Source organism: Urocitellus parryii, chromosome 5 (genome assembly GCF_045843805.1).
Source record: "Urocitellus parryii isolate mUroPar1 chromosome 5, mUroPar1.hap1, whole genome shotgun sequence".
Lineage (NCBI taxonomy): Eukaryota > Metazoa > Chordata > Mammalia > Rodentia > Sciuridae > Urocitellus > Urocitellus parryii.
The window spans coordinates 172,865,898-172,880,003 of NC_135535.1; the positions used below are offsets into that span (position 1 = coordinate 172,865,898).

Consider the following 14,106-nt stretch of genomic DNA (forward strand, 5'->3'; position numbering starts at 1 on the left):
GCTGGGGATGTGGCTCAAGCGGTAACGCGCTCACCTGGCATGAGCAAGGCGCTGGGTTCGATCCTCAGCACCACATAAAAATAAAACAAAGATGTGTCCACCGAAAACTGCAAAAATAAATATTAAAAAATTCTCCTCTCTCTCTCTCTTCTCTCTCTTTAAAAAAAAATCGTAATAAATAAATAAATAAATAAACCAGGTGCAGTGGCACATGCCTATAATCTCAGTGGCTCAAGAGACTGAGGTGGAAGGATCCCAAATTCAAAGCCAGCATCTGCAATTTAGCCAGGTACTAAGCAACTTAGAGAGATCTTGTCTCAAATTTTTAAAAAAATAAAATAAAATAAAAAGGGCTGTGGATGTGGCTCAGTAGTTAAGTGCCCCTGGGTCCAATCCCCAGAACTAAAACTAAAAATAAATTGAAGAATGGTCATATTAAATGGCTCCCTCAGAGAGTTACATGAAATAATCTGGGAGGTGGGCCATCTTGGTGCCTGCAGAAGTCACTGACAAGGACACAGACACTGACAAGTGGCAAGACATTACTGAGATCTGGTGCCCAAGATGTTACAGGGTCTGCCGCCGCCTCCTCCTCCTCCTCCTCCTCCTCCTCCTCCCCCTCCTCCTCCTCCTCCTCCCCCTCCCCTTTCTCTTCTACTCTATCAAAGTCCCTCCTAGGATCAGACATAACAGCATGAACTACAGTGAGGAGAAGCAGAGTACTGGAGCTCTCCAGATCCCTTGGTGACAGCAGCAGCAGGAATCAAGGAACAAAAATGCAATTACATGTTTAACCTCACACCATCACCACCACCACGGCTACCATGCCACTACCCTACCTCACCCCCCTCCCGTCACTGTGACCACTCCCCAGTCCCCACCCCTTGGGCACTGGAGTCCTGGGGCCTCCCTCCAACACCTGGGTCCAAAGGCCCAAACACATCCAGCAGAGGTGAGAGAAACAGAGCAGGCAAGTCCAAAAACTCAATTTATAGATTTCTGTTAAGCAAGTTTATGAGCACAAACTTTCAGACCAGCCCTGCTGGGAATGCAATTCCATTTCATTTGGCTCTGGCTCTGAGATGAATCACTGAGCAAATGAGGAGGGCAGTCTCCTGGAAGAGCCCTTCTGCATGCAAATAAAGAGAGTGACACAGGCCACCTCCAGGGGGAAGACCAAATGTGGAGGGGAAGACCCGGGGGAGCCTCAAGGAGGAAGCGGGACAGATGGACATTTAAAACACACCTTTACAACATGGATGAACTTTGAGGACATTATGCTAAGTGAGAGAAGCCAGTCATAAAAGAACAAATGCTATAGGGTTCCTCTTATGTGGGGTGCCTGGAATGGTCAAATTCATAGGGACAGAAAGGAGAGTGGGGTCTACTGGAGCTGAAGGAAAAGGAATGGAGAGTTCCCGTCCAATGGGAATAATGTCTCTGTTTAGGAAAAAAGTTCTGAAAATGGATGGAGGTAATTCACAGCAATGTGAACATACTGCACACCACTCAACTATACCCTCAAAAATGACTGAATTACCCTAATAAATACAGACACACACATTGACCTTCTTAGGACTCTACCTTAAGAAAACAGTCTCAAAGGTAGACAAAGTTTCAAGCACACAATGTGCACTGCAACATTTTTTATCACAGTAAAATATTGGGAAGGAAAGAGGAATAGTTAGATCAATTAAGCTACAGGCAACCAGTGATTACAAAGAAGTTTTAATGACCCAGAAAATAATTATCATATCATGGTAATTACATGGAATGGCATGCCATATTTTAAGTTCCTAATGGAACAAGGTCATCCATAAACAATAAGTAGAGATTGAAACAAAACAGTGGCTTAACAACATGTTCAGCCTCTTCTTCCCAACACAAAACTCAAAAAAATAACAAAATCGAAGGGAAAAAAATGTTTTAATCTGTAACAGAATTAGAAAACAAGAATGGGGTTCTTAGGAGCACAGAAATCATAAGGATGCTTGAAAGGATGCTGACGGATACAGATTGGAAATGGCACCCTAACCCAAAACACAGCAGAAAGGGCTACCCTGCAGGTATCAGCTCCATACGTGGAAGCTGAGGAAATGTGGCCACACAGGAGCCCTGGATCAAATATCAGTGTAGCTGATGGTGGGGCCACAATCCCCAGCAATGGACTGCAAGGGTGGTTGTGCATAGGTAGGAGTAGGGACACTCGGTTTCCAGGAGGAGGAAGTTCACCCCTACCCCCGTGGCACCAACACCCAGGAGAAAAGTGGAATCCCCACACCCCAACCACTAGAATCTGCAGCAGACCAGGGACCCTTCCCAGCCATTGCAACCCAAAATCACTCACCTTATCAAGATCCGCATATAAAAACAGGCACCGCTGAGGACTTAGAGGTACTAGGACAAGACCACACTTTCAAACCTGAACACTCAGAGAAATGGGAGAAGGGATTACTTCCTTTAAAAAGAATTTACTGAAGAATATTCCATTGTGTATGTATACCCCATTTTCTTTATCCATTCATCTACTGAAGGGCATCTAGGTTGGTTCCTCAGTTTAGCTATTGTGAATTGAGCTGCTATAAACATTGATGTGGCTTCGTCACTGCAGTATGCTGTTTTTAAGTCCTTTCTGTATAGACTGAGGAGTGGGATAGCTGGGTCAATTGGTGGTTCCATTCCCAGTTTCCTAAGGAATCTCCAAACTCTTTTCCATATTGGCTGCACCAGTTTGCAGTCCCACCAGCAATGTATGAGTGCCTTTTTTCCCCACATCCTCTCCAACACTTATTATTCTTAATAGCTGCCATTCTGACGGGAGTGAGATGAAATCTTAGAGCAGTTTTGATTTGCATTTCTCTAATTGCTAGAGATGAACATTTTTTCATATACTTGTTGATTGATAGTACATCTTCTTCTGAGAAGTGTCTGTTCAGTTTCTTTGCCCATTTATTGATTGGGTTGTTTGGTTGTTTTTTTGTTTTTGTTTTTTTGTGTGTGTGTTAAGATTTTTGAGTTCTTTATATATCCCAGAGATTAGTGCTCTGTTGTGCATGTGCTAAAAATGTGTTCCCAAATTGCAGGCTCTCTATTCACCTCACTGATTGTTTCTTTTGCCGAGAAGAAACTTTTTAGTTTGAGTTCATCCCATTTATTGATTCTTGATTTTAATTCTTGCACCACAGGAGTCTTATTAAGGAAGTTGGGGCCTAATCCCACATAATGAAGATTAGGGCCTACTTTTTCTTCTAATAGATACATTGTCTCTGGTTTAATTTCTAGGTCCTTGATCCACTTTGAGTTGAGATTCATGTGTGGTGAGAGATAGGGGTTTAATTTCATTATGTTGCATATGGATTTCCAGTTTTCCAAGCACCATTTGTTGAAGAGGCTATCTTTTCTCCAATTTACGTTTTTGGTGCCTTCGTCTAATATAAGATAACTGTAATTATGTGGGTTAGTTTGTGTCCTCTAATCTGTATCATTTGTCTACAAGTCTATTTTGGTGTCAATACCATGCTGTTTTTGTTACTATTGCTCTGTGGTATAGTTTAAGGTCTGGTGTAGGGATGCCATCTGCTTTTCTCTTCTTGTTAAGGATTGCTTTAGCTATTCTGGGTCTCTTATTTTTCCAGATGAATTTCATGACTAATTTTTCTATCTCTATGAGAAATGTCATTGGGATTTTGAATGAAATTGCATTAAATCTATATATGCACTATGGAATATTATTCAGCATTAAAATAGTATTAAATGATTTTATTCATTTTTTATTCATTTTATTCATGGCATTTACAGGTAAATTGATGGAGTTGGAGAATACAATGCTAAATGAAGTTAGCCAATCCCAAAAAATCAAATGCCAAATGTTTTCTCAGATTTAAGGATGGTGATTCATATCGTGGTGGGGGTGGGGCATGGGACGATTAGATGAACTCTAGATAGTGCAAAGGGGAGGAAGGGGAAGGGGGTATGGGGGTAGGAAAGATGGTGGACTGAGATAGACATCATTACCCTAAGTACATGTATGAAGACAAAAATGGTGTGATTCTACTTTGTATACATCCAGAGACACTAGAAATTGTGCTTTATATGTGTAATATGAATTGAATTAATTGAATTAATATGAATTACACATTCTGCTGTCATAAATAATGAATTAAAATAAAATAAAATAAATTCAGATTTTAAAAAAAGAGAGAGAGGAAGAAGAATTAACTGCCAGGCATAGTGGCACATGCTTGTAATCCTAGCAACTTAGGAGGCTAAGGAGGATAGAAAGTTCAAAGCCAGCCTCAGCAACTTAGTGAAACCCTGTCTCAATATAAAAAATAAAAAGGGCTGGGGATGTGGCTCAGTGGTTAATCACCCCTGGGTTCAATCCCCAGTACCAAAAAATAAATTAACTGAGGCTAGGGATGTAGCTCAGTGATAGAGCGCTTGCCTAGCATGTGGGTTCAGTCCCTAGCACCAAAAAAAAAAAAAAAAAAAAAAAAAGAACTTGATCTTGGAACCAAACATTTCATCATTAAATTTTGAAAAGGGGCTGAATAACAGCATGGAGCAGATGAAGATCAAATTAGTGGCCTGAAGGACTGAGAGCAAAATTCTTCCAGATGGTGGCACAAAAGCCCAGAAATGTGAAGAATAAAAGAAAATTGGGGGATAGAAGCTCTAAACACCACCTGAAAAGAATTTCAAAAAGAAACCCTAGAGAAATTGTTTTGTTTTTTAATACCCATTACAAAAAGACACAAGTCCTCACATTGAGAGAACTAACCATGTGCAAAGTAGGGTCATACAAAAATATAATATTTAAGCATAGAGTAGTGAAATTTTAGAACCCTAGGTGAAGAGGAAAAGTGCCAAAATCTTTCAGCAAGAAAACAACACAAACTGCCTGGAGGAGAACAAAGTCAGAGTGATAAACAGCAATTTTTTTTAAGGGCCAAGCAACCTAGGTGTAAACCACAGCCCCTCTTTTCTACCATGGGGTTCACTGTGCCTCACTTTCCCCACCTGTGTGAAGAGCTGTACCTACCTCATAGGGTTGACCTGGAAACTGACAAAGTAAAGCCCTAGCACAGAGCACTTACTAGTCACTTAGCTATTACCAGAATATCAGGTGAGTGCAAATCAACAAAACAGTTATCTTAAAAGAGCCCAGGAGGAAAATGGCGTGAACCTTGAATTCTTATACTTAGTCTTTGGGAAAGAAACAGGCATTATCTGAAAGGTGAGGACACAGTTCACCACCCACAAACCTGCTTGGAAAGAACTACCAAATGGTGTGCTCCAGCAATCAGAAAAAATTAATTCAGAATAAGTAAGTATTGCCAAGAGCTGGAGGGAGGAAAAGGTTGGTAAGGAACTGTTTAGTCATGGGTTTGTTTGTTTGTTTGTTTGTTTTGGGAGGGGCGGGGAGTAATGACAAATGTTCTGAATTAGATAACAGTGATAGTTGCACAACTTTGCAAATGTACTAGAAGTCACTGAAAGAAACACTTTAAAATTTTAAATATGAATCTTCTCTCAATTAAAAAAAATCCAAGAACAGAACAGGAATCCAAATACAGTAGTAAGAAAAAATTAAAATTAATTGTTAAAACTATTATTGACCCTTATTAAGTATTAAAATTTGGAGGTAAAATCACAGTTGGTCTCATCTTAGCCAGTGATAAGGTTCAGGTTTAGAAAGCAATGAAGGCACACAGAATAATGTCTTGCTTTGCTCAGGGAGCCATTTGAACATTGATTAAAACAAAAGTGATTGCTAGCAAACAAAAAAATACATTCTTTTGAACCTACCAACTAGGAGAAGAGAAGAGAGACACTTCTGGCTGTCACAATGACAGGTGGGATCTGCTGTCACTTAGTGTCCAGGGTCAAGGACTCAAGTGTCCATGCCACAAGGAACAGTCCTGCCCAAAGACAGCAGTGCTACTTCTGAGAAAATTTCTTTAAGGAACAAAAACTGAGACCAAGACATCCAACAAGAGGCAGGAACAGGCAACAACAGCCCAAGAAAGATCAGTAAATAAGAAATACAAAATAAAATGGCAAGAAAAAAGTCTAAGCATATCAGCAATCTCAATAAATACAAATAGGTTAAATTTCCCTAACTAAAATCTTCCATAAACTGATAAGACATTTTTCATTATGACACTACTTACTACAAAAGATAGAAATAGAAGCATCTACAGAGGTTAAAAATAATATAGTGAGAAAAGCAACACTCTGCAAAAGATAACCCACAGGGGCCAAAAAAGGTATTTATCAGATAAAATACAAAGTCAAAGGGGAAAACATTCAGAAGAAAAGGGAGATTCCATATTGATAAAAGACACAGTTCCACACCAAAGACACAATAGTCACGACACTTTCTGAACTTTACAGCACAACTTCAAAATAAAACAAAACTGATAATAATTAAAGAGGAAAATGAAAATTCTTCGATTGTAAAGATGATTTCAATATTTTTCTTCCAGATTCAGTAGGAGAAAGATAATAAGATTTACACAACTCATCTGTAAGTTTATCAAATAATATTCATTTTATTAAATAAGTATTAAATTCCAAGTTCTGCAAACATTAACTAATGTATTTACAGTTTTGCACATATTAACAAATTTAATCCTTATATAATACTATAAAGTAGGCACTATTATCAAGTTCATTTTACACATAGTGAAATTGATCCCCTGCAACATGCCCTGCATCAGTAAGATGGTGGTTAGCCTGCCCTGTGACCTATCACAGAGGCATAGAGGACACCCTGGGCACCAGCGGAGACAGCACAGCTGGGAAGATTCAGAACACATCAAGTATTCCCACACCAGGGCTCCTGTAGGTCATTGATTCTGTTATTGTTGTATGCTTTTGATTAAAAATCATACAAATGATTAAAATAAATAAATAAAATAAAATAAATAAATAAAAACATGCCCTGCATCATGCAGCCAATAGGAATGTTCAAGTCAGGCGCTGCCCCCAACTACTGAGAGCCACCCCCCTCATCACCCCCATCCTGGTTACCCTCAACCTCCACTTCTTCTCCCTCTCATGAGACCCAACAAAGATGTCACAGTCTTTTTCATTCACATCTAACTTTCCACAGTGGAAATCTCAGTAAGATCCTGAAAGGAAAAAGTATTCAAAAATTTTTATACATTACCGGGGTTCAATGCCATAAGATTCAAAATTAATGACTAAAGGAATCCCCCTCCAAATATCAACTTAGAATATGTAAAACATTCTTCTTTTTATAACTGCTGACTTAAGATCATATCACAACAGAAATTCTAAACTACTTAGAAATAAATTTGAATTAAGATCCTTATTGAGCTTAACCAAAACAGTACCCTTAGTAAAACCCTTAGTAACTTTTGATAAACCGGGGATCACAAGAAATCAACTTAGCTGAAAAGAACATCTAGAAACTTACTGCAAACATCATACTTACTTATGAAACTCTAGAATTTTATACCACTGTCAATATTTAACATTATCCTAGACAATGGGATGAACCTGAAAAAAAAATAAGGATGAATGTTGAAACAGATGAGACAAAATTGTCAAAATTTGTAGAAAATCTGAGTATCTAATGAGCTCAAAGAGAAACCACTAATAAACTTTTCAAACTCATGTGAGAGTTCAGCAAAACACCTCAATATAAAATCAATATGCAAAAATCAATAGCTTTTGTGTATGCCAGCACTCCCAATTAGAAAATGTAATCCAAAAGAAAGTTCGTTCACATTGGAAGCAAAAATCTATAAAATCCCTGGGGATGAGCTTAATGAGAGATATGCAAGACCTATACAAAGAAGACTTTGAAACTTTGCTAAAAGCATTAAGGAAACCCCAAATAAAGGAGACACACTATGTCCCTGGATGGTACTGTCATTATTATGAAATGATAGTTCTTGCCTTATTAATCTATATATTCAAAGCCTCCCATGACAAAGACATGTTTGCATTTATAACTGGCACATAACACATAGCTAATGATTATTCATAAAAATTACATGCCCTCCAAGCATTTATTTACTTAATCAAATATTTGAAAGTTTTAAGAAGGGTAACAAGGTCTGAACCACATGAGAAATCAGAGGGGAAAAAAATTAATGAAAGAGTAGAAGGCAATTTAAATACACCATGAAGCGGAATTAAAATCCAGGACCACAGAGACACCAAAGGACATAAAAGAAAGAAAAGAATAATGCCAAGAGATGGAGCACTGTTGAGCCAAGCAAACGGTGCCAGGTTCCAGCAACCAGGGAGCTCAAAGTCCCACGGATGCTCCTACCATGGGGAGTGGGGCACAACATGGGTTAAACTAGAGACAAGAGCATGTGCCAGGTTACCCAGGAGGCCACACACAAAGTGGGACTCAAAACGAGAGCACATTTGAAAAAGAATTTGGTTTCAAAATAAGTCATCCCAAGCAAACTAACACCTTTGTTGGACATCTTTATATTTATGCTGTGGTTTGGTGCTGTTGTTATTTTGAAAGACATGGAGGTAGGGCAGCCTAAAATCCTAATGCTTAGATGGCCCAATGGTCTCACTATCACCCTAATAATATACTAGTTATCTATGCTCAGAGTGCTACCAACAGGATGGCAGAGTTTATGACATCCATGGCATGAGACTCCCTTGGACCATAGCATCTTGAAGAATTTACAGGGCTCAGTGATAGAGGGTTGATCTAGCATGTTTAAGGTCCTGGATTCAAATCCCACTGAAGAAGAAAAAGAAGAAGAAGTGAGAGTTTACTAAGCTGGGCATGGTGGTACAAGTCTGTAATCCCAGGTACGTGGGATCCTAAGGCATGAGGATCAAGAGCTCAAGGTTAACCTGGGCAAATTGGTGAGACCCTTTCCAAAAAAATGAGAACAGCAATCACAATCAATCGATGAACCACAGACAACTACATACTTCTCATTTACAAGTTTTACCACTGGGCTCTCATTAAGTAATAGAGGAAAATGCCATTGTTAATTGTGTTTGCAATGAATTTCTTGCATAAATAAGTTAATGGGACAATACTTCTTATTAACAATTAAGATTTGCTAGGATGACATACATTACATAGGTAAAAGAAAGACTCACAGTAATTAGGGATATGCACATTAAAATAACAATGAAGTACTGCCTGTGAGCCACCGGATTGACAAAAATTAAAAGGCTGATAATATCAAGTGTTGGCAAGAATGAAATACAGTGGGTGCTCTTCTTACACAGGTGGGTGGGAGTGCAAATTTATTCAGCTCTCTGGAGGGCAATTTGACAGAAGCTATTTAAAAATTTAAATGTTCATGCTGTTCAGCCAAGCAATTCTACATCTTAGAATCTACTAGATAAATACTCATAGGCCTGTATGTGAATTTTCATCTCAATATGGTTTGTAATCATGAAAACTTAGAACGAACCTAAATATCTATTAGGAGGGGAGTCTGTTAAATATCTATTAACAAGAAAACACACTTTAAGATTCTATGTAGAATGCAATAGTTTTGTATTAGTTTTGCAATAGTTTTGTATATAGCCAGGCAAGCTCACCAAAACAGATTGGTGAGTGAAAATAAGCAAGGTGCACTGTAGTATGTGTAGTCGGCATTCTTTGTCTATTTGAAACACAAAGCACAAAAACAAAGCAAAACTCCATATTCCATCATGTGGGTAGATAAATGTAAATACAGGAATTTTCTAGAAGGGTATACCTGATCTCAGTTTTCTTTCTAAAGAGGGAAATGGGGCTATTTATTTTAATTATTTAAATATTTCATAACAACATGTATTTGTGTATTAATCTATGATATTTAAAGAAATAAAAGTGTTAAGGTTGAAGGCTCAAGGAAAAAACTGGGTGATTGGTATGTGCCCAACAGCGTGAAGAAGCTGCAGAGAGGAGCAGCTGGACGCTGTGAACAGAGGTTTCCTGCAAGGCTGGATTCCTGGCAACATTTATCTTGCCAGGTACTGAAAGCAATTTCTTCCGCTTTTCAGGACGTCCTGATTTTTTTTTTCATGATGCCCGTGTATTGCTTTTACATCAGAAAAAAAATCAGGAAGCACTTTATGTGCAAATGGTCAATGCCTCACTCTCCCACGGGGAGGGACTCCCTATAGATTCTCTCCACATTCTTAGCATTGACTCCGGGATAAGAGAGAACCCCAGAATTCTGCACACACCTGGCAAGACCCCCACCCCACACTCTGACCCACTTAGACTCACCATTCCTGTTGGCCACAAGACTTAACTGGACTTGGACTCACTGGAGGCATGAGGCCCAATACCTCTGTTTATGTCCCTCCCCACTCCCAGAGGGCCCTTGCCCCTGCCTCTATCTCCCTGTACTCCCCAGCACATGACAAGAGAATGAGTGCAAGGCCTGAGGTATGAGGGCTAAAGTAGGGACCCTGAGGCTATACAGGTATATCTCCCAACCCCCCAAGGCCTGTCACTGTGGGATGAGTGGACAAACCCAAAAAAACCAAGTAGGGGTGTAGGATCCTAGCCAATCACCATCCTCTCCTCACACAAGTGGGGAGAGCTTGAAGCCACCCCTCCCAACCCCTCAGAAATGAGCTGCCTAGTTCCCACCCCAAACACAGACATGCACACTGCCCCCTGGGGGACCCTCCAGCTGTCAAGGATAGGCTGCCTCAGCCCCAGCTATGGTCCCCCCACATCCTTGAATATCTCCAACCACATCAGGACTGTAAGAAGCCTCCAGCCTCATCCAAGGACCCCCGAGCAAGCAGATGCACCGTAGTTACACATAGCCACCAACTCCTAATAAGCCAGGGGTGTAAAGCTTATATGTACCCAAGTTCCCCCACATTGTCACCATGAAAGCCAGGAGGAAGGGAGACTGATCTGGTTTCTAAGAACAGAGTCTGTGGGGCCATCTGCCCTGGGAGAGATCTCAGGCAAGGACCAACTGTCTATTGAACAGAGAATGGGGCAAACCCCAGTAGGAAATCCCTTCATCTAGCAAAAAGAGAACAACAGCTCAAAAGACCCTTCAGCACCTATATGCCACCACCTTCTGTGCCCATCCCCTTCCCTGTGCCACTGACCAACCACCAACTTCCTGACAAGTCACCTAAACCTGGAGGTTCCTCTGCAAAGCCTCAGAAAAGAGGGCTCTACAGGGGGGTCTCTCTGCTCAGCTCAGCCTTCCAGCTCCTCCCTGCGCACACTTAGGACAACACAGGATTCAATGCCAAGGACCTGGAGCCTCGATGTTCATGGGGAAATTGCGGGGAGCCTCTTCCAAAGCCAAAAGAGAGCTGGTCCAACCTGGAGGCCACACCATCAGCTCCTCACTGCTCTGGGGTTCAGCCCAGCACCCTGAGTTCCTTGACCCAGCCTGTGAGGTCACATGTGACCCGCCCCAATTAACTTTTCCTTGGCTCCTGTCTTAGTTTCCTCATCTGCAATCAAGTCACCCTGAGAAAAAACAATGCTGAGTGCTTGTTGTAAAGGGCCTGGCACAAAATAGGTGCTCAAGAAAACAAGCTGCTGCCTCTTCTCCAGAAACAGGCATCAAGGCCAGTCACCACAGGATCTGATTAGGTGTGTGTGGTGGACTGTGATGACCCAAACATGGGCCACTGCCCACAACATCAGCCCTCCTATTGGACATGGAAGACACAGAAAACAGAAATGGGCAGGCAGGGGGCAGGCCAGTTGGAGACCAGGGAGCACAAGGCAGACCTGAAACACCAGAGTCGCCTGCAAAAGTGAGAACACCTGGATCCACTGGCTTCAGAGAGGGAAAGGCTGGAGCCCAGGGGAAGGTGACTTCCCCAAGGCCACACAGCTGGCGCGTGGCAGGGTGGAACACAGAATCGGTGGGCCCTGGACTTCAGCCCCGTGTCTGGACTGGCTCCTCCATGGCCCTTACCTTCAGACCTCCCCCTGCAGGAGGAGGGGAGGCCGTCCCAGGACAGGGAAGAATGGGAGGGGACCCTGGACAGGGAGAGAAGCAGTCCAGTAGGACAATACGAGATGGCCGGGGGCCTGAGAAGCAGGGGGTGACAAGGGACTGGAAGCTGGACTGGGCACCCTTGTCAATGCCCCGTGTGGTGGCACTGCCTTCAGATGGCCCTTTGCTGTCCACCTGGTGAGAAATGCTGCTCCCAAGCCATATCCTGTCCCTGGGGCAGCAGCCTCCAGGACTGAGCACCTTCCAGGGCCATGGCCTGACCCTCCACCTAGCCCAGCACCTCTTCAGAGCTCCTGGACCTGTACCAGGGCCGACCTGGGCTGGCCTCACCCCTCGACAGTCCTCAGCCCAGCCTGACTTCTGCTCCTGGTGTCCCCAGGTGAGGACCCAATAAGCACCATGGAGCCAAACTCCCCCTCCAGTCAGGCTCTGCCACAGTCCGGCTGCAGCAAAATAACCAGGGGGTGATGAGCAACTTGTGTACCTTGATACAGCAGGAGTGGGAGCCGTTTATTGTAGCACAGGAGGGGTATATATACATTCCACACAGCTTATCTCAATTAACATAAACTAGATACAGCAGTCAACCAATCAGGAATCTCCACACTTAATGGCTCCCTGGCCTTACTTCACAAACCACTCCCTCTGGCAAAATGCCAGGCGCCATCCTGACTTGTTTACAGACCCTAACAAGGATCCAGGGTCTGACAGTTTCCCAGGCCTCTGCTTCATCCCCATGGACCCTTATCCTGGCTCCACGCCCCACCACCTGCCTCTGCCTTCCACCCAGAACCTCCCAAGTGCTGCCTCCCCTCCCCACAGGTACCCCAAACTCCACAGTCTACAGCAACCCCACATCCTCCTTTCTCCTCCCTGACTCCCCAAATCAAGGATGGCCTTCCCTGAGGCCCAAGTCCAGACTTAACCTTCACCCTGAACCTGCCCTTCCCTCTCTCCAGTGTCTAGGAGCTAGCTCCTGCACTCCTGCTGGGCCTCCTCCTCCCCCCCAGCTGCATGGTCAGCTTCTGTAGCCCATCTTCCTGAAAACACAGACCTCATCACATGACCTGCGGCTTCAAATCCTCCCATGCTCCTCTGCCATCAGGATGAGGTCTGGCTCCTCTCTTTGGGAGACTCTCCACCACTCAAATCTCCAGCCTCATTCCCTGCCTGATCCTCCTTTGGACTAACCTCCAGGCACTTTGTGCACAGAGGTTTTCTACCTATGCTTGAAGTGTCATCCCCCACAACCAGCTCCTACTCCTTGTTCTACAACTTAGGCAACCTGGTCAACTCCTATTCACACTTCAAAACCCCAACTCAAGCTTCCTACAGGAAGCCTTCTTTGACTTCACTAGAGAGCAAAACCTTCCCTGAGTCTCTGCTGGTTCTGTGATAACTTCCCACTTAGCACATGAACTATGATTATTTGTTTCCATATCTACCCACCTTCCTCTAGACTAGGGGAGTTTTGAGGGAAGGCGTTGTGTTCGAGTCACTCTGGAATCCCCTGCAGTTAGCACAGAGTAAGCTCTGCACAAATGTTTGTTGAAAGTAGAGCTGACTGAATAAATGAATCAATCCAACCTGACATTGGATGCCAGCCAACGACTTCTCCAAATCCTCTTCTCTCCTGTTGTGCTCTGTCCAGCAGAAGCCCCTCAGCTCCTGCCCGGCTCAAGGCAAAGACTGCTTCCCCTCCCCTTTGTCCCTTGCCCCTGCACCCCGGCCCCCTGGCAGCCCCTCTAGCCCATCCATCTGCTTGACTAATGAACAGAACAACCTGTGCTCCTTTTCCAGGGAATACGCCTGCCTTAAACTGCTTTGAAGAGCACAGCACCTGCTCACATATCAATTAAAATTATAATTAGGTGGTGAAAGTATATAATTAAAATAACACGTTCCATCTCCCTCATTTACTGCTGCTGCTGGATGTCAGGATGAAGCAAACCCGTTCTCAAGAATGGGGTGGGGGTAGGGATCGCTCTCATCTCTGTACGCGCCAGGCATCTCTTCTGACACAGAAAGCAGATCTCCAAGGTTGCCCTGACCAACAGGACTGGAAAGGATTTTCTGTCACTTGCTGGGTTGGAACTAACACATCTCTCTGTCTGGTTAGGGTTCATATCACGATGTCAGACTTTTT

General features: G+C 42.9%; 1 protein-coding gene across 1 annotated transcript in view; it reads right to left on the reverse strand.

Annotated features, from left to right (window-relative positions):
- Grid1 (glutamate ionotropic receptor delta type subunit 1) overlaps positions 1-14,106 on the reverse strand; it is a 707,905-nt gene that overhangs the window by 662,795 nt on the left and 31,004 nt on the right. The gene's annotated exons all lie outside the window — the stretch shown is intronic.